The sequence below is a fragment of the Myotis davidii genome, unplaced genomic scaffold (assembly GCF_000327345.1).
Source record: "Myotis davidii unplaced genomic scaffold, ASM32734v1 scaffold323, whole genome shotgun sequence".
NCBI classification, from domain to species: Eukaryota; Metazoa; Chordata; class Mammalia; order Chiroptera; family Vespertilionidae; genus Myotis; species Myotis davidii.
The window spans coordinates 1,821,782-1,841,543 of NW_006295491.1; the positions used below are offsets into that span (position 1 = coordinate 1,821,782).

At 37.1% G+C, this 19,762-nt stretch overlaps 1 protein-coding gene across 6 annotated transcripts in view; it reads left to right on the plus strand.

Moving 5' to 3' along the window:
- The first annotated feature begins 1,882 nt into the window (after positions 1 to 1,882).
- Positions 1,883 to 19,762, plus strand: part of FBXW7 (F-box and WD repeat domain containing 7) — a 114,517-nt gene continuing 96,637 nt past the window's right edge. For 2 of the 6 annotated variants that reach the window (XM_015568057.1, XM_015568056.1), the window contains exons 1-2: positions 1,904 to 2,003; positions 3,103 to 3,195. The gene's annotated coding sequence lies outside the window, so the exon portion shown is untranslated. Of the gene's footprint in view, positions 2,004 to 3,102; positions 3,196 to 19,762 lie in introns of all 6 variants that reach the window. The other 4 variants (XM_015568053.1, XM_015568055.1, XM_015568058.1 and 1 more) reach the window with 4 other exon arrangements.

A 19,762-nucleotide genomic window follows, 5' to 3' on the forward strand; every position in this document is an offset into this window, starting at 1 on the left:
CTGAAGTGATTTTTGTAATTTTTCATATTAGGAGAAAGAAATGTATTCTCTTTGTGATCAAGGTAGGTAGAGATTGCTTTCTCCTTAATTTGACATTTTCCTAAGGTAATTTCAAGTGTGCTATGCTATAAACCAAAACAGTCTGTCATAAGGGAAAAGCCTGTATCACTCTAATGAATGTCATCCTCCTTGTGGCATTAGTATAAAATTAAAAAATGACTCAAAATACTGGTTTTTAAAAACACACAGTGTATGCTATAATTTAAATTTAATTTAGCAGAATTTTGAGGTGATATGTTTTACCTCTATTATTAGTTTGTATTTTTAAATGTTATCTAATTTTTATTCACTCCTGATATTCCACTTCAACTTTTAAAATTAATATTTCTTAAAACAAAAACAAAAATGGGCAATATTTTGGTTTGACAAAGTAGTTAAGTGTTTAGCAGCAATTAAGTTTCATAGTGCAGCTTGGTTTTACCCCATAATAGCAAATACTGAAGAAATTAGGCTGGGTTTAAATAAAGCAGGTGGTGTCGCCGGGTTTCCTTCACTACCACAACACAGGTGGTCCTGTAAAGCAATATATGTATCTCTGGGAAAAACATAAAGTTCTGCAAAATCACTCTAAAAATAGAAACAAGCCATTTATAACATATGCAGCTTTGTAATCTATGTACTAACAAAACCAGTAACAATTCGAATAAAAATATTAATAAAGCTAAGCATTTGTATCAAACATCAGTCATCCAGTTCTAGGATTTATGTCTTCTTTGATATGTAGGTCCATGAGGGCATTCAATTCCACTTAAGATAAATTGTCAAAATTAAAAATTTTGATTCTTTATTAGTCATCCCTACCTCTAACCCCCTTTAAAAAAAAATAAACATGGAGCCCTAGCTGGTTTGGCTCAGTGGATAGAGCGCCAGTCTGCAGACTGAAGGGTCCCAGGTTTGATTCCAGTCAAGGGCACATGCCCGGGTTGTGGGCTCCATCCCCAGTAGTGGGTGTGCAGGAGGGAGTAGATCAATGATTCTCTCTCATCATTGATGTTTCTATCTCTCTCCCTCTCCTTTCCTTTCTGAAATAAATAATAAAAAATATATACGGAGAAAATATTTCCACGGCTTCTTTATCTGTACTCACAGCTTGACCAGATAGTTTAACAACGTGGAAAGCTATTAACCAGACTGTGCTTGCCCTCTTCTACAGGATTTTCAGGGTTTTGTTTAGTTTTTCCCCCTTATGGTCATCATGTATTAATGAGGCATTCGCTGATGGCTTTAAAGCATTATTGGGATGGAGAAAATTCTTTGTGAACCAATGTGACTTTCACATTATACTGACCTCATCCCTTAATGATGAATAAATGAACTAAGCCCCATTACAGAAAGGTGTGTTGTAGAAAAATAGACTGTTGTCTCATTAATGCTTCATGCATTGAGCTGTATTTGTGTACATTTATGTTTATTTTTCCCCCTGTGCTATTAGTGTCAAGCATCTCTTCCTTGTAGGGAGGAGAGCAGTGTGACAGAATAGTGTACCAGTAGAGTACTGTTTGTTTCTTACCCTTGTATAGCATTATATTTTAAAACAGGCCATGTTGATTATGATAGCTTTTATTAGAATTATTCTGTACTTCAAATCGTTTAGGTATTAATTTAGGCATTATCTTTACCATGTAGTTAAGAAAAGGGTTTTTGGAGTTAGGCAACTTTGATCGAATCAGATTTAGGTGACTGAGTTTTGGTTATGTGAGGATAATACTAATAATCTGGTAGGATTATTTTGAAGATTAAGAGATAATTTATATAAAAGTAGCACAGTGATTTTGTATGTACAAAAGTCAGATTCACTAACTACCATATTCCTGTCTTTAGTTTTATATGGAGAATGCAAAAGCACAGTTTGAACCTAACTATAGGTTCAGAAATGAAGTTGTAAAGATATATGCACATACTTGTGGGTGCACACATACATGTGGATTTCCTTACCGATTTACGTAAGTGTATTCTTCCTTTGATAGATTAATATGTTTTACTTATTCATATTTTTTAATTCAGTTATTGATGATGATAAAATATTGTTAGGCAAGCTCTTTATGTAAGTTTTTATTCTAATTAGGCCAGTGCTGCTTTTGAGAGAAAGGTGCTATACTTAAGTTTGTGTCAGCAGTTTAATTCATGCCTGCTCTTACTTTTTCAACAGACTATATTTTCCTAGCTAAACGATAATACTCAGGCATTGGTAAATTCATTCTTTATTTTTACAAAAACACATGGCATCTCTCCAGGTCAAAAATATACCAGGTTGCTTTTTTTATATTACTGTGTTATACTGATCATGTGCATTTTTCTTTAGGGTTAATTTATAAATGAAATTTGTTTGGTTAATATATGTGTGTTTTAGTAAAATTTCTACTTTTTAAGATGGTCATTATTTTATCCTTGTAATTATAGGTAAAAATACAGCAACAACTAGCACATAGTTGGTAATTCATTGTGATTTCCTGACTAATGAACTTTTGTTAAAAGTGGTAGGAAAAAGTAGAGCATATGCCTCAAAAGAAACTCTATGTAAGTATGCTGTAATGTACCAGGAGTTTTGAATTTCAGAAAAATACAATTGAATTTGTAATTCTAAAATGAGACACCAAAGAATTCTTCAGATTGCTGATTGAAATTAGGTTATTTTGCAAATATGGCCTAGTATTTATGTACACACACATACTTACCTTAGTTTTTAAAGAGATATAAAAGTCTTGTATTTATATAGTAAAAGTGACATCCTGACACCTTATAGTTTGAATTCTAATGGCTTCTTTGACCTTAGAAGAAATCCAGAGAAGCTTGTTCTGCAGCTGCACAAGTGAATTACTCTTTTGGACACTAGTTGTGTAATAAATAGTGGAATGAAGAGGTGTCTAAAAATCACTTCACCAGCTTCAAGCTATATGTTGTATTTCTAAATTTGTTGAATTTGTCAAAGTTGGTGGGAGCAATGAGTCTGAATATTGTACTGAATAGTTTTCTTAGAACCATTAAAAATGCATCAGATATTTTAAAATACCTTCTGAAATTGTGTATTTCTGCTTTTTTAAGATGAACTGTGATTGGAATGAAAATGATTATTGAAAATAATCCAGATGACAATAACCCATTGCTGAGGAATCTTTAGGGGAGTTATTCTCACAGGTGTGCAGTGATCTCTCATTGTGGCTTTAATTTGTATTTTCCTAATGATTAGTGATGTTGTGTACCTTTTCATGTACCTGTTTGCCATTTGTATGTCGCCTTTGGAAAAATGTCTATCCAGTTCTCTTTCCACTTTCTAGTTGGATTGTTTTTCTGCTTTTGAATTATATGAGTTCTTTATATATTTTGGATATTATTAACTCAACAATATTGTAAATATATTCTCCCATTATGTAGGTTACCTTTTCATTTTGTTGGTTTTCTTTGCTGAGTAGAAGCTTTTTAGTTTGATGCTGTCTCACTTGTTTATTTTTTTCTTTTGTTGCCTTTACTTTTGGTGTCAAATCCAAAAAAAGTCATTGCCAAAACTGATGTCAAAGAGCTTACCCACCTTCCCCCCCCTCCCCCCCGGGTGGGCGTGGCTCAGTGTTTGAGCATTGACCTATGAACCAGGAAGTCAGGGTTCGATTCCGATCAGGGCACATGCCTGGGTTGCAAGCTTGATCCCCCAGTGTGGGGTGTGCAGGAGGCAGCCAATCGATGTTTCTCTCTCATCGTTGATGTTACTATCTCTCTCTCCCTCTCCCTTTCTCTCTGAAATCAATAAAAGAATGTATGTATTAAAAAAAAAAAAAAGCTTGCCCCCTAAGTTTTCTTCTAGGAGTTTTATGGTTTCAGGGCTTATGTTCAAGTTTTTAATTCTTTTGAGTTGATTTTTGTATGTGGTATAAAGTAGGAATCCAGTTTCATTTTTTGGGATGTGGCTTTCCGGTTTTAGTGAAGAGACTGACCTCTTCCCACTGTATATTCTAACTGCTAGAATAGAGGACTAGTTTCTAGGAGTCATTAGAGGGGGTTTTAGAGTGTCAGAATGTTCTATTTTTGATCTAGGTGCTGGCACTTTTCTGGGTGTGCTTATTATATTCAAATAAAAAGGTAAGAAAATGAACAATAACGTTTCCCGGATTTGGTAAGAATAACTTGCATGTGCACAGAATTACAGTGTGGCCTTGACTTACGAGTTTAATTCGTTCTGAGACCGAGCTCGTTAACTCAAATTACTCTGTCATCTCAATGCAAAAAATCAGCCGAGAGACAGCTGGTATCTCAAAAACTCATTAGTCGGGACACTCGTAAGTCAAGGCCCCACTGTACTTGAAAGCGGCTTATTTAAAAAAATGTAGTTTGGGATTCAGTTGATCTAGGATAGCTACACCTGGTTTCAGCATTTATCACCTCTTACTCACCCCAGCCCCTGCAATACTTTGATGCAACATTCTTTGAGAAAACACTTTTTTAAAAAAAGCATTCTTACCCTGACTGGTTTGGCTCAGTAGATAGAGCGTTGGCCTGCAGACTGAAGGGTCCCAGGTTCAATTCCAGTCAAGGGCATGTACCTTGGTTGCGGGCACATATCCAGTAGGGAGTGTGCAGGAGGCAGGCAGCTGATTGATGCTTCTCTCTCATCGATGTTTCTGGCTCTCTGTCCCTCTCCCTTCCTCTCTGTAAAAAGTCAATAAAATATTTTTTTAAAAAAGCATTCTTCTTTGACCACATATTCTATACTTTGTTAGAGCTATTTGTTGTAGGGTTTTGTTTTGTTTTTGTATTTTTGTATATGAATTATTTTTTAATGTGACGATTAAACACATCTTTAAAGGCATAGTAATAGATAAAAGAAAAATGCAGTATAATGATTTCCTTGAAAACTTGTACAATGTTAAATTTACAGGCAGCTTCAGACTGTCTTAATGGTGGGAACTAATCGCTCAGCTCTTTTAAAAGGTAGTAACTCCCGAGAAGCAGCCTGTATATATTCCTAATACTTTGTTCACTTTCATTTATTAGAGTAAGTCCCAAGTAAAACAATGGAAATGTATATAGAACTATTAGTTCTTACTTACTTGATTTAATGATATCAAGATACATGAATTTAACCTGCTTTAATGTAGGCAAACTTTTCATTTTTGTCTATTTTACTGTTAAAATAAAATCCCTCTCCTGCATTCAAACGAAATATTAGCCTATGGTCAAGATGGGAGAGAGAAACCTCTGAGGTGAATGTCTTTACTAAAATACCAATAAATTTGTTAAACTCAAAAATAAAAATAAAAAAAGCATTCTCTGAAGCTTGGACTATGATGATGATCAATATTTATTAAATTTAATAAATAAAATGACTCAAATATATTATGCACTTGACATTAAACAGGAACATAGCTAGGACATTAAACGAAGCATCCAAAATACAGAATAGTTCTATAGCTAAGAACTGTCTCCATCTTTTATTATGTTTTTTTATTTAAAAGCATCAGGTACTTTGACCTTTTCACTTCTATTACAAAATAGGAAGGTCTTTCCTACCCCACTTTTTTAACCTAGAGAGTTACCACATATGCAACAATGAGTGAAGAACAAATTCTGATTCTGAATATTAGTCTCCTGGGCTTACTAAATGGCCTGCTCTTAGACAGCAGCATGTTAATGGACTCAAACTTATGTCACAACTAAATAACAAATCAATTCGTCTCATAGGCTTGTAGCGCCCAAACCTCAAATATTAATTCTAACAGTGTTAACAGTCAGCGTGTTATTAGGTGAACAAAGCAACTGGAACACGAAATGAATGTCATGTATTCTAGAATAATTAAGATTTTTTTTTCTTAAAATTTAAAATAAAGCTAATGTTCATTGACTTTGCGGATCTTTGTTTTACACCAGTTGACTGTGTAGGTGATTCACCTAGGATTCTTGTAAAAAATGCAGATTATGATTAGGTAGATGTGGAGTGGGATTTTGTATTTCTAACAAGTTCCCAGGTGATGCCAGAATTGCTGGTGGAAGCCCTAATTTGAAAAGCAAGGCTGTACTTTCTTGTCTCTTCTATTTGCTTGTTTTCATTTCTGCCAGAATAATCTTTTTAATGCATTGATATAACAGTGGCAGTTCTCTGCTTATAGCCCTGTAGTGACTCCCAGTCTCAGATTCAGATTCCTTGTCATGACACACCAAGATTTTCAAAAGTTGGACCCTATCTGTCTTTAGCCTGATCTAGTCCATCATCAGTCTCATTTCCAGCAATTCTATATCCTAAAATTAATTTTAAACCCAGCAAAACCAATCATCTCAATCTTAACTCTGTTTCTTTAATTTGCTGCTTTTGTAATGTGTTTTTCCTACTCTACCTCAATTTGCCACCTAACAGTACTTTAATACTCATTTAAACTATTATGTTCTTTGTAAAATCATCCAAGCCTTCCCTGTAAAGAGTTAACTATGACTTTGGTTCCTAGCATTATGGTGGAATACCAAATAGGTACTCTGAAAAACCCTCTCAAATGAAACAACTAAAATATCAGATAAAAATCCTCCTAAATAATAAAATGCTAAGTGTCCGACCATTTGTTTGACTGTTTGACCAGTTGCTATAACACACACTGATCACCAGGGGGAAGACTCTCCGACCAGTAAGATAGCTTTTTGCTGTGGTCCAGCCAATCTGGACTGAGCAAGTCGGGGCTAGACACACCCTGGAGCCCTCCCACGATTCCTCATTGGCCCCGATCCATCAGGATTGGGCGAGATGGGCTGGACATGACCTGGAGCCCTCTTGTGGTCCCTCCCTGGTCCTGGAGCCAACTTCCCTTGGTCCCTCCCCGGCCAGCCAATCTCCCAAGGTCCTTCCCCGGCCTCTAAAATGTTTCTTCTAATTAGTTTCCTTTCAATGTGCATGAATCCATGCACTGGAACTCTAGTAAATATATAAATAGCTTGCTACCTTGTTGGATAGATTTATTTAACCATTGTTGAAACGAGAAGAAAAAATTCATAGTGACTAAGAACAAGAGACTGTGGGAGCTAAGAGTGGGGAAAACCAACTTTTGTGTGATATGGGGGTGTGGGGACAAAATCTAGAGACCTTAATTTTCTAATTTAAGGGCTGCTTCAAGTGCTAGAGACAGAGGTAAATTAGAAGGCCATGCATCAAAAGGTAACTAAAATGAGAGCCCCTACATCAGTGGTTCTCAACCTTCCTAATGATGCGAACCTTTAATACAGTTCCTCATGTTGTTGGTGACCCCCAATTTCATTGTTACAATTGAACATAATTAAAGCATAGTGATTAATCACAAGAACAATATATAATTACATATGTACTTATATATGTGTTTTCCGATGGTCTTAGGCGACCCCTGTGAAAGGGTCGTTCGACCCCCAAAGGGGTCTCAACCCACAGGTTGAGAACCGCTACCCTACATGAATGCTGGAGCCTAAAGATTATCTCTCTAATCCTCACAATAATCCTGTGAGATAGATACAGGTAGCATTTTAAATCCCCTTTTGCAGATGAAGTAACATTTAAAGACATTGAATAATTTGCCCCAGGGTTCATAACTAGGTAGTGGTAGAATTAGAATTTGTGCTGTTGTCTAACTACTGAACCTGGGCTCTTAACCATTGTTTTTATTGTTTGTTTTTTTTAAAAAAAATATTTTTATTGATTTTTAGAGAGGGAGAGGGAGGGAGAGGGAAAGGGAGAGAAAGAGGGAGAGAGGAGGGAGGGAGAGAGGGAGGGAGGGAGGGAGGGATTGAGAGAGAGAGAGAGCACGAACATTGATGTGAGAGTGCAACATCAATCAGCTGCCTCCTGCACACCCTCAATGGGATCCCCTGGGGATTGAGCCCAAGACCCTGGCATGTGCCCTGACTGGGAAGGGAAGGGAATTGAACCAGCAGCCCTTTGGTGAATGGGATGACCCTCAACCAGCTAAGTCACACTGGCCAGCACAGCCATTGGGTTTTATGGTCTTAATTTTTTTCAGCTGTTTGACTTTCAGTTTGACTTTGATATTGTGCTGAAATGATGTATTTATTAATGTTCTTTAGTGATAGTTTTCCTATTACCTTGGATATAAAACCAGTAGCTTTGCTGGAGCCAGGAATGGTTTGTCTTAGACCACAGTACTGTGGGATTTCTGCTGCGCTGGAAGTACGACACAGGAACATAGAGGTTCAGAGGGACAACTGCTATGTAAAGATGGGTAGTGCTTGAGAGGCAATATAGCACAGTTTCTGAGCCTCATTTCCTCATCTATGAAATGGAATTTACATCATCAGTTTGCTTTGAAAGTGAAATCAAGTTTCATATGTAAAACAGCAAGGCCTGGTATAAAGTAAGATTCAATAAATAGGTAATATTTTGCAGTTGGGTTGAGACGCAAGACGATAAAGTTGGATAGCTTCTTTGGGTTAGAGTCTATAGCATTCCATTTCATTTTTTTTGTTTACAATCAGTTATCAATTGAAACTATCAAAATACTTGTAATCATAGGTAAGTACAGAGCTACTTTTACAGATTCAGATACAGTTTTAAGAGCACTTTGTAACTAGTAAGCAAAAGCAGTTTTAGAGTATGTGCTTGAGTTTTTGGATGTATGGTGTTGGTACAATTTACTGAAGCCCTTTAGCCCTGAAGGGGACCTAGGGCAAATCTCATATATTCTTCTTTGCTAGCGGGAGCCTGAAAGCTCCCTCCCCAGACCTAGAGCTCCCTCCAAGGGCCTAGCCTAGACCCATTGTCTGTGGTGGCCCTTACTGGAAGAAAGGCAAGGTTTAGGTATCTGAGAAAGGAAAGAGGTCTCTTAAGAAGGGCCTTTTTTTTTGTTTGTTTATACGAAAAACGATAGTTGCAGTGGTATCATGTTACTGTCACTTGTGTCTTTGTCTTGCTGCTGTAAGATCCTTATTGTGCCATATTGGAAGACAGGTTGGCCTAGTGCAGTGGTCGGCAAACCGCGGCTTGCGAGCCACATGAGGCTCTTTGGCCACCCGAGTGTGGCTCTTCCACAAAATACCATGTGCGAGTGCGCACGTACAGTGCTATTGAAACTTCGTGGCCCATGCGCAGAAGTCGGTTTTCGGCCTGGGCGAGTCTGTTTTGAAGAAGTGGCTTTAGAAGAAGTGGGGGGTGTCGGTTGGTCGGTCGGTTCGGTGATGGGAGACTTGACACAGGTGGGCCGTGGGATACGCAGTGTGGGGCAGGTACATTGTTTTGAGGTACCTTCCCTGAGGTCGACCCCTTCCAACTCTTCATCCACACTCGTCTATCTGAAACAAGTATACAAGACCAGTGTGGATGGGAGAGTTGGAAGGGGTCGAACTCAGTGAATGTACCTCAATCAGATTGAGGATGTTTTTAGCAAAAGCCAACTTAGGAGTACCCTAATTAAGTTAATAACAATGTACCTACCTATACAGTTTAAGTTTAAAAAATTTGGCTCTCAAAAGAAATTTCAATCGTGTACTGTTGTAATTTGGCTCTGTTGACTAATGAGTTTGCCGACCACTGGCCTAGTGGAATGAACTTAACAAACCTTGGCTCAGGCATATCTGTATTTCAAACATGTTACTAAATCTTGCTAACTATAAATCTTGGGCAAGTAACATTAATCCAAGCATAGTTCTTGTTTTGTAAAATGGGAATAAGATCTCATTAAATGAATATGCTGTAACTGACATCGTGTTGGTCTCTAGTGGGCACTCTGTAAATGTTTGCTATTATATGAATGCAGTGGAAGCATTTTTACTCATCTGAATGTGAAACAGACTTCTTAACCTATAAGATTCCGCTAACATTTTGGTTTCTGTATCTCAAATCTGGTTTCTGAATTCCTGTAGTAGAAGGCATACTTTTATAGTCTTCCATTAATTATTATTATTAATTTTGAATTAACTCTGTTTTATCTGGATGAGAGGAATAACTTCAGAATGAAGGATTCCTATCCAGAATCTTGAAGATCTAGGAAATATTTCTTCTAACAAATCTGAACTCCAGGGGTTCTGGAGAGCAGTGGGCATCATTGTGGTCTTCCCGGTTATTTGAATGGCTGAGGTTAGTGGTAAGATCCCTAAGCAGTCCTTATTGTGATAAGGAATTCAAGTTGTGACCAACCCACAATGCTTCCTCTTAGTGTTAGATTGAGGGTACAACACAGCATTGTTTGTACTGAAATTGAGGGTGTTTAGAAGTTTCAGAGTGTTTTACAACTACTGCCTTGTTAGGTTTGTCTAGAAATACTGTTCTATAACCTGAAAAATTTTAAAAATGTCCTGTCTGAAAAATGAAAGATCATCACATAAGAGGTCTAGTTTACTGATTTAATCATTATGACAGTGTTGCTTTATTTCTACGTATATAGAGAACATCTTTGTAAGAAAAATCATGATATTTCATACCATTAAAAAACATAATAACTCTCAGACTTTACTAAGAAAGAAAGGAAGAAAGAAAAAGAAAGAAAGCAATCATTTTAAGTGGACTATAAATGTTTCTTGGTATTAGAATTATGTTTTAGATGTTTTGTTTTGGGGATTTTCTTGGTTGTGGTGATGGGGTGATATTGGTGGGTGGTAATGGAGTCAAGCTAGAATGAAATTTATTTTACCTGGTTTCTACTATACTTATGTATATGAAGATGTTTTTTTCATGAGTTTTAGGGTGCAGAGCCATGTCTTTGGTCAACATTGTATCCCCAGTGCCTGGAACATAGTAGAGTTTAAATATTTCTCTTTTTCATTTTATACATTTTCTGAAACCACACAGTCAGGCAGTGTCTTCCCCCAATATGTCCACCCAACCTTCTTGCCAAGAATTTGAAGAGGAAGATGGAAGTCTGTCTGTGAATATTGATTCTTTGGCATATTCAGCTAAATGAGGTAATTGTTTTGCCTCAGAGAGGAAGAAAGGAAATCTGGAAGGAGTTACTGAATTCTAACAGCATCCATACCAACGGAAACCTCCCAGGAACCCAGGCAAGGGAGCATCAAGCAGTAGCAAATGAGAATAGGATTTTTAAATTTAAAAAGCAAATAGCAAGAAGACAGTTTTCTCCCAGGTGCTCTACAATGCTGCCTTGCAAAAATTATGCTTATTAAGAAGATGGGAACCCTATTAAAAAAGACTCACTTGTGTTCTACAGACAGTAACTTTCTATATTACAGTAGTGCCTTTTCTAAAGTTAAAAAATTCTTGTGAAGTGATAGTGAGGCAGAGTATAGGCCAAAGCTACCAGGATTTGAGTCAGTACTTGCTCATTGTGTTCAGGCTTTCCTTAAAGATTCTAAGTTATTCCTGAGATTTAGCAGATTCTGTTTTCTTTGATCCTGTAGTTATCGGCTCCTTATTAACATAGTAGATACAGATATTGTTCCTTCTAGTACAGTTGTTTATGTAGCCCTATCATATTCTTCATTCAAAGTTCTACCTGCTCTGGAATATTTCACAGGGCTGACTCCTCAATATCAGGAGTTGTGGACTCTGGAAAACTGCCACCTTGCCTGTTGAAGTGGAAAAATCAGTATTCTGAATTTTTATCCTGGCTCTCTGATGTGATCATATCTGGTATTTTCTACCCTTTTTGTAAGTAGAAGAGGGAAGTCCTTGTATTCAAGACCTATACCTGCCAATTTCAGTAAGTTCTGTGACACAGAGGAGTAGAAGAGTGAGGGAAGGTGACTTACATTGCCAGATAGGGTTAACAAAGAAATATGTCAGCCCTGACTAGTTTCGCTCAGTGGTTAGAGCATTGCCTCCCCACCATAAGGATCTGGGGTTGGATTCCCTGACAAGGAAATGTACCTCGGTTGCAGGTCCAATCCCCTGCCTGGGTCTGGGTATGTGCAACTCATATGTCTCACATCGATGTTTTTCTCTCTCTACCCCCTTCTTCCCTTCCTCCCACTCTCTAAAAATCAATGGAAAAAATACCCTGGAGTGAGGATAAAAAAAAAAAAAGAAATATGTCAAAGAGGAAAAAAAACATCATTTGCAAAGGTTTAGACATATGAGAACATATAGCATATTGGTAGAATACAAGTAGATCAATGTTGTTGGGTAATGTGCAGATTTAGACAAACCAGTATGTATTGAAGGATAGAGAGAGCAGATTAGGAATATCTTGTGTGCTGTGTTTAGGAGTTTAGGCTTTATCCTGTAAAATAGTAGTTTTCAAAAGTTCTGCAGCATCACTTAGGGGTTGCCAGTTCTCCCTGCACACGGTGTTCTCCCCTGTACCTACCTCCCTTATATGGTCTCTTTTTACCTGTATGATGTTTTGCCTTCGTTGAACAAATGGTTCAGCATGTAAAAAGAGTTTAGAAACTGCCACTGAGCTGTTGATATTTCATGTTCTAGCAGCAGTTTAGAGAACAGATGAGAACGGTGGGAGACAGAAATAGGGAGAATACTAGGGATGCTATTCAAATAGTTTGGGCAAGAGACCTATGGTTTCTGCTTATTGAATAGTACTGGAGAAGTGGAATTGGTTGTAGAGCTACTTAAGAGGTACACTTAGGAGGACATAGTGATGAAATGAGTGAGTGGCAGAAGTGTGGGAACAAGGCAAAGGTAGTTTGATGGGAAGGAGAATGACTCCCTGTTCTCTCCCTCCCCCCTTTTTTAACTTTCAGAAAAGTTCCAAGTACAGTATAAGAAATTATATTGTGCCAGAATAATTTGATAAGTTGCCATCATGACGCACTATATTCTCCAAATACTTGAATATGCATTTCTTGTAAACAAGGACAGTCTCCTGCACAATCACAATAGAACCATTAAAATCAGGATGTTAGCATTATCTATCCTCAGGCCCCATTTGAGTTTCACCAGTTGTTCAGACAATATCTTATAGAACAAATTGTGGGTTGCATTTAGTTGTCATGTATCTGGAACAGTTTCTTGATCTTTGCTTTCATTCCTTTACCACTTTTGAAGATTATAGGCTGGTCATTTTGAGTTCGGAACCTTAATTTGGGGTTGTCTGATGTTTCCTCATTCATGGATTCAGGTTATGCATCATTTGCAGAAATATCACAGAAGTGATGCTGTGTTACTCTCATTGCTTTTTGTTAGGTAAACATATTTTCAATTATCCCATCGCTAATGTTTACTTTCAGCCTCTCTCAGTTTTTTTTGCACTGGGCAAACACTTAAAATAGTTATCTTGAGAACCCCTACATAAAAATTGTATCTACAGCTCATGGTACCTTAACTCAATCACTAAGTTGTAGATATAATTCATTGATAATTGTCAGTGCTCTTTTGAGTAGAGAATGCTCTTTTTCTGTGGATCTGTTTCTGATGGCAGATTCATTAACCTCCTTTTTTGTGTGGTTCCTCTTCACACAAAGGATGTCAGCTGTAATATAAGTTAGTAGAGCAAGTAGAGGAAACACCAGTTCTTCCGTTCTTACTTTACTACTTCATCTTTTTTACCTTTTCCAAATAGACCTTACCACCTATTTCTACTGTATGAGATCCAAATGAGATACAGTAAATGCAAGAGTAATTCCCGTCCATCCCCAATATTTAAAACTAAAAATGACATTTTAGCTAACTTTTCTTAGGGGAAAATACAGTCCCCTGGTAATTAATCTTAACTTACTTTCCTTGAAATTAATCTTTTTAATATTTTCATAAACTTTACAAACTCATAAAAAATGTAAAAAGTTTGCATAACTAGCTTAAGCCAAAACGAGACTTAATTTTTCTTTTTTTTTTTTAATATATTTTATTGATTTTTTTACAGAGAGGAAGGGAGAGAGATAGAGAGTTAGAAACATCGATGAGAGAGAGACATCGATCAGCTGCCTCCTGCACATCTCCTACTGGGGATGTGCCCGCAACCCAGGTACATGCCCCTGACCGGAATCAAACCTGGGACCTTTCAGTCCGCAGGCCGACGCTCTGTCCACTGAGCCAAACCGGTTTCGGCGACTTAATTTTTCTTAATGTAGCCTCAACAGATTTAAATTAAAGATTGTAAATGAATTTTAATTAATGTTGTTTATAATATAAAAATGTATTGGTAGTGTATGTATGGTACCAGGTAGGTACTAGAATTGTCAGCTGATCACGTCATAAATTATATAATTGTCTAACCTCTAAGCTGTACTCCTGAAACTAATATAAAATAAATTGAATGTTAACTGTAATTTAAAAATAAAATTAAAGTAAAAGAAAAACATTTTCTTACTCAATGATATGATCAGGCTCAAATGTAGGCCTAGCAATTAGATTACTTCTTTTATAGGCTCATATTTACACAAAATATTTTTGAATCTAAAAATAAAAATGTATTTTCCTCTTTAGTGCAAATTTACCTCTTTAATGTAAAAGTTATATTTACCTGCTGTGCTTGTTCTTTGCTTCACAAATACCAATTCAGGGTCAAACATGAGATAAGTGAGCACATACAAATTTACTTTTCTACTTAAATGAGACCATTTCTTAGCTTGCTCATGATGTTCAGTGAATAAGAAACAGATGTTCAAATGTGTGAGGCGTTAAAAATTTCAGCATAATGTCCATTGTTTTCCTATGAACAGCAGGTTATTCTTTTCTTCACAGAAATTCAGAACTTGTCTGGGACAGATCAGTAAAACTCATCTTGAATGTGTAAGACCACAGCTTTTCTTCCTTTTTTCTCAAGTCAAATTCTCACAATCAGAAGATTCAATAGGAGTTCACCAGTGATACACTTGTGTTGAAAGGGAAGGATAATCTGTTCAGTTTTTTTCTGCAACTTATCCAGGTGGTTTCCACAAGACTTGAGACTTGCTGATATCCTTCTACACTCGGGCCCAAGCAGCAGAGGACATTTTCCAAGATTTCTTTTTGTAACATGATGTTTTCCAAAACTTAATTTTAAAAAAATCCAAGAATCTTGTCCCTTGAAGTAAAAAACATTTTCCTCATACTTTACAGGGACTGAAGAGTAAGTGCTACATTGGCTAGTTTCTGCAGCCATTCTCCATCTTCACAGCACTCAACAAAAATCTAGCCACCTACTGTCTTAAAAGGACCCCTTTCAGCTCAAATACCCTGTTGAGAACTTTTCTCTGCTAAGCCACTGGATCTCTTTATGTAGTAGGAAATGTTCTTTAAACATTCTGGAGTGAAGTGACCTTTGCTTAATGAAGTTAGTCATTTTGAAGCATCTTCCAGAACTTTTTTATTTCGTCTCAAGAGTTTTTGACACCAGAGTACAGGGATGCATTCTGAGTCGATTCAGTCCCCAGAGAAACAGATGTCCACACAAGATTTGATGTGCAGGAAGTGGGGGTGGGGGGAAGGTGAGAGTCTATGAGTGTAAACAGGATTTGGGCTTTAAAATAATTTAGGTTGACTGTCAGACATCCTGGTAAACCTAATAGGCCCAGTACGGGGGTTTGGCTGGAGATAATAGAATTGGTTGTCATTAGCTTCTATGTGATAGTTGAAACCCTAGGTTTCAAAGAAACTGCAAAGGAAGGACTGGCAGTGGAGAGCAACAGTGCTGCCTGAGGGATGATACCATGAAAAGGATGATATCTAGGGAAACTATGGGACAAGAGTTGTAAAGGAGAGAGAGTGCTTGTTTTAAAATGGTAGAAGATCCATTGGGGTTTAGCAAACAGTTTATAATTTAGTTATAATAGAGTAAACCCTGATTGCAGTTAGTGGAGGTGAGTGGGAATGAAGAATTAAATTTGGTCAATACAAATATATGTATTATAAGTAACAAATAGATACTGCCATGCGGATTGAGAAATAGTGTTTTGTGTCCTTTTTAGTAAAGATATATTTATATGATTGATGAGACGTGGATTTAAAATTTTCAGTTCAAAATTATAAAACTTGAATACTTGCTCTTTATATGATAATATTCTCCATAATCATTTTGTGTTGATTTTGTTAAGCCACTTTTGATCAGCCACTTTTGCAGTCTCTGGAAGATTGCCACTTTAATTACATATATTACTTCCCAGTTATCTGAAGCATAGGAGCTTTGAATCTAGAATCACTCAAAAAAGCATTAATCTTTTAAATCACATATTTGTTTTTTATGGCATGTGCTGAAAATAACAAGAAATTTGACAGACATAATGATTTTAATGACTTAGAAGATAATCTATAATAATCTATAATAATAAAAGCATAATATGCTAATTAGACTAGTCGTCCTTCCTGACGAAGCCAGGACTGCGAGGGAAGCCCGGGTCCCGGGTGCCAGAGGGAGGCCGGTGCCGGCAGCTGGAGAAAGGAAGGTGGCCTACTCTTGCACGAATTTTGTGCATCAGGCCTCTAGTTTATAAATAAATGTTAATATATATTTATACCTTATCAGTTTCAAAGTACTACAAGTGACTTGTTTAGTGCAGACTCCAACTTTTAAAAATGTGTTTAAAGCAATTGATATTATATTTGTGGCTTGCTTTAAAGTCCTTCTTTGGTAGAGAAAGAATGTTCAGCACATCACTGGCTTTAAAAAGATTTAATAATTATTTACTCACTAAACAAATGCTATGAGGACCTGCTGAGGCAAGCATTTTTGTAGGTGCTTAAGATAACAGTGGTGGAAAGGAAAGTCTCTTTCTTTATGGAACTTAAATTCTAGTGGGAAGAGGCAGATAATACATGAATAAATGGGTAGTCACTTACGTAGCAGGCACTCTTCCAGTGCTTTTGTATGGTGCTGTGGAGAAGGCAAGGAGGAAAGGGAATGTGATGCACGGGAATTATTTTAAATAGGATGATTAGGGAAAGCATCATTGATTAGGAAATATTTGAACATCGTCTGAAGGAAGTAATGGAAAGAACCATGCAGATATATGGGGGAGAACATTTGGCAGAAGTGATAGCCAATGCAAAAGCTCTGAGGTAGCAGCATATTTTCCTCTTTAAGAAAGAGCAAGGACAGAAAGAGTGGAGCAAAGTGAAAAAGAGAATAGTAGAATATGAGCTCAGAATGGTGGGATATGTGTAGGTTATATAAGACGTAACAGACAACCATAAAAAAAACCCACCCTTTTTTATTGTTGTTGTTAATCCTCACTCGAAGATATTTTTTTCCCCTGCCGATTTTTAGAGAGTGGAAGGGAGTGGGAGAGACAGAGAGAAAGAAACCTCACTGAGAGAGAGACACATCAATTGGTTGCCTCCTGCACATGCCCCCAGCAGGGCTGGGGATTAAGCCTGCAACCAAGGTATATGCCCTTAACCTGAATCAAACCCGGGGCCCTTCAGTCCTTGGGCTGATGCTCTATCCACTGAGCCAAACCGGCTAGGGCAAAATACTTTTATTCTGAATGAGAGGAGGAGGCTTTCTTTGGATTTTGCATTAGCAGAGTGATCTTACTTTATCGTGTATTACAGATACTTAGTACTAATCAGTTTGGCCATAGTAATTAACAAATAAATTGTTAATTTGGAGTATAGAGAGTTACAATATGAAGTCAGAGTGAGTGATTCGTGTGGCCAGAAGAGGATGACTGGTGGTTAGGGAAGCCCTATTAGAATTTAGTGAATATCCTAAACTCCTTACGGAACGTGATTCGAAGCTCTGAATTTCCTTCTGGTGATTAGTACACTGTAGTTTCTTTTCTTGCCACCTTTGTTTTAAGTTTTTTAAATGATTATTTAGCTCAAACGTAATGGAGCTTGCCTGCCTTGTAACTTCTGAAAATATTAATATCGCACAGTTATTTGGAGGCTCTGGCAATTTGCTTAAGTCACAACTTACTTTATTAGAGTACCTCAAGCATGTCAAACTCGTGGCCAGTGGGCTGCACACCAAAGGCATGTGGCCCGCTGTCCACGAGTTTGACATGCTTGGGGTAACCAGTATTCCTCAGTGTCTGTTATGGTTTCAAGGTTAGTCTTCGTCTTGGACTCTTGTTTTGAGGCTCCTAACTCTAGTTCACTCTGAGACAGGCTTTCAGAGCTGTTTGCTTAATGTGTACTACTCCCGCTTTGATTCTTTTAAGCTTTCTGACATGAGCAGTTCAAATGATTTTAGATAATCAAAGGGCTTTTGAAAGCAAGGTTCATAAGAAACTAGTTGAAAAGTTTGTGAGAAACTGGTTAAAAAAATAAAAGCACTGAAATTAGGTCTGAAGTATCACTGAGTCAACAGGTACGAGGACTAAAAGTTACCCTGTATTTTCTAGGACTTGGGAAAAGTCACGAAGTAGTTCTGTTTTACCTAAATAACCTTAATTTTTAAGTTTTGAGAGTAAAATCATTATGTTACTTCATCTTGGTGTGCAGCTGACTGTGTCTCCCCCTGTAGGCACCCTTAGGTGAGGACCTCTCTGGACGTTACACTACAGTGAAAGATGCTGCCACAAGAACACTGTTCCTCCTCTTACAAAAGGAAAAGTAATCCAGTGATTACTTTATAAAGTACAACTTTATTTATTTCATTTTTTTGAAAAATTTGGTGATGAATATCTATATTGGAGCTTTCTCTAATCATTTCTCCTCTTTTATATTACCAGAATCATAACAATAGTTAATGCTGTGGCTTTTTCATTGATGTCAGAATACTGTGTGAATCTTGCATTGCATGCAGTGCTCTGTCTAGAGGAGTTAGATTAAGTAGGTACAGTCCATCCTAATTATTTGCAGATTCTGTATTTGTGAATTCACCTACTCACTAAAATGTATTTTTTTAAAAATATGGCTTTTAAAAATGGATTTCAGAGAGGAAGGGAGAGGGAGAGATATAGAAATATAAATGATGAGAGAGAATCATTGGGGATCACACTGGGGATTGTGCCCGCAGCTCGGGCATATGCCCTGAGTGGGAATTGAACCATGAACTCCTGATTCTGAGGTCGACACTCAACCACTGAGCCACACTGGCCTGACTAAAATGTATTTATAACACCAAGTAAATACTTATATCCTTTCACAGTCATTTATGGACATGCCCATGCACAGAGGATGAAAATATTTGTCACCTGGCACTCATGTTCCCAAGTGAGATCGAACAAGGTGACACTCTGCCTTCTTATTTCAGCTCTCATACTATAATTGTTTCCTTTCCAAGTCTATTTAGTGAAACGTTTTTCGCTAAAAGTTTTTCGTGCTTTTATTGGTGTTTAAAATGGTTCTCATGCGGTGATGAGGTGCTGCCTAGTGTTGTGTTGTGCCTTATGCAGGACATACCTGGGTTGGATAAGCTTTGTTCAGGCATGAGCTATAATGCTGTTGACCGGGAGGTCAGTGTTACCAAATAAGAAATAATATTTTTAAATAGCATGTCTTTAAATAGAAACCCTCATTATGTATTGATTGGTTGGCAAAAATGTCATGACCAGAGGCTTTCAGAAACTTAACCCTGTGTTTCTCCTATGAGCTATGGTTCAGTGTTTGTGGCAATTTTATAGAACACAGTTACTGTAAATAATGAGAACAGACTGTGTTTAACACTAGAAAGACTGAAATTTAGTATATACCTATATTGCCCAAAAGCAGTCAAAATGACTGCATTGTGAAAGAATAACTAATGTGTAAAGAAATTTGTTTAAAATTAATTTTTAATATTTTTTATATTATTTACAGTTATATAACAAGTTATTTGACATTTCTTTCATGAATTTAGGGTGAAATAGAAATAAAATAAACAACTTATTAGAACAAGGATCACTGCATAAAGATTTGAATAACAAGTACTAGTGTAGCTTACTGAGCAACTGCAACTTATCAAGTATCGACAATTCATCATGTACTTGTATGCTATCA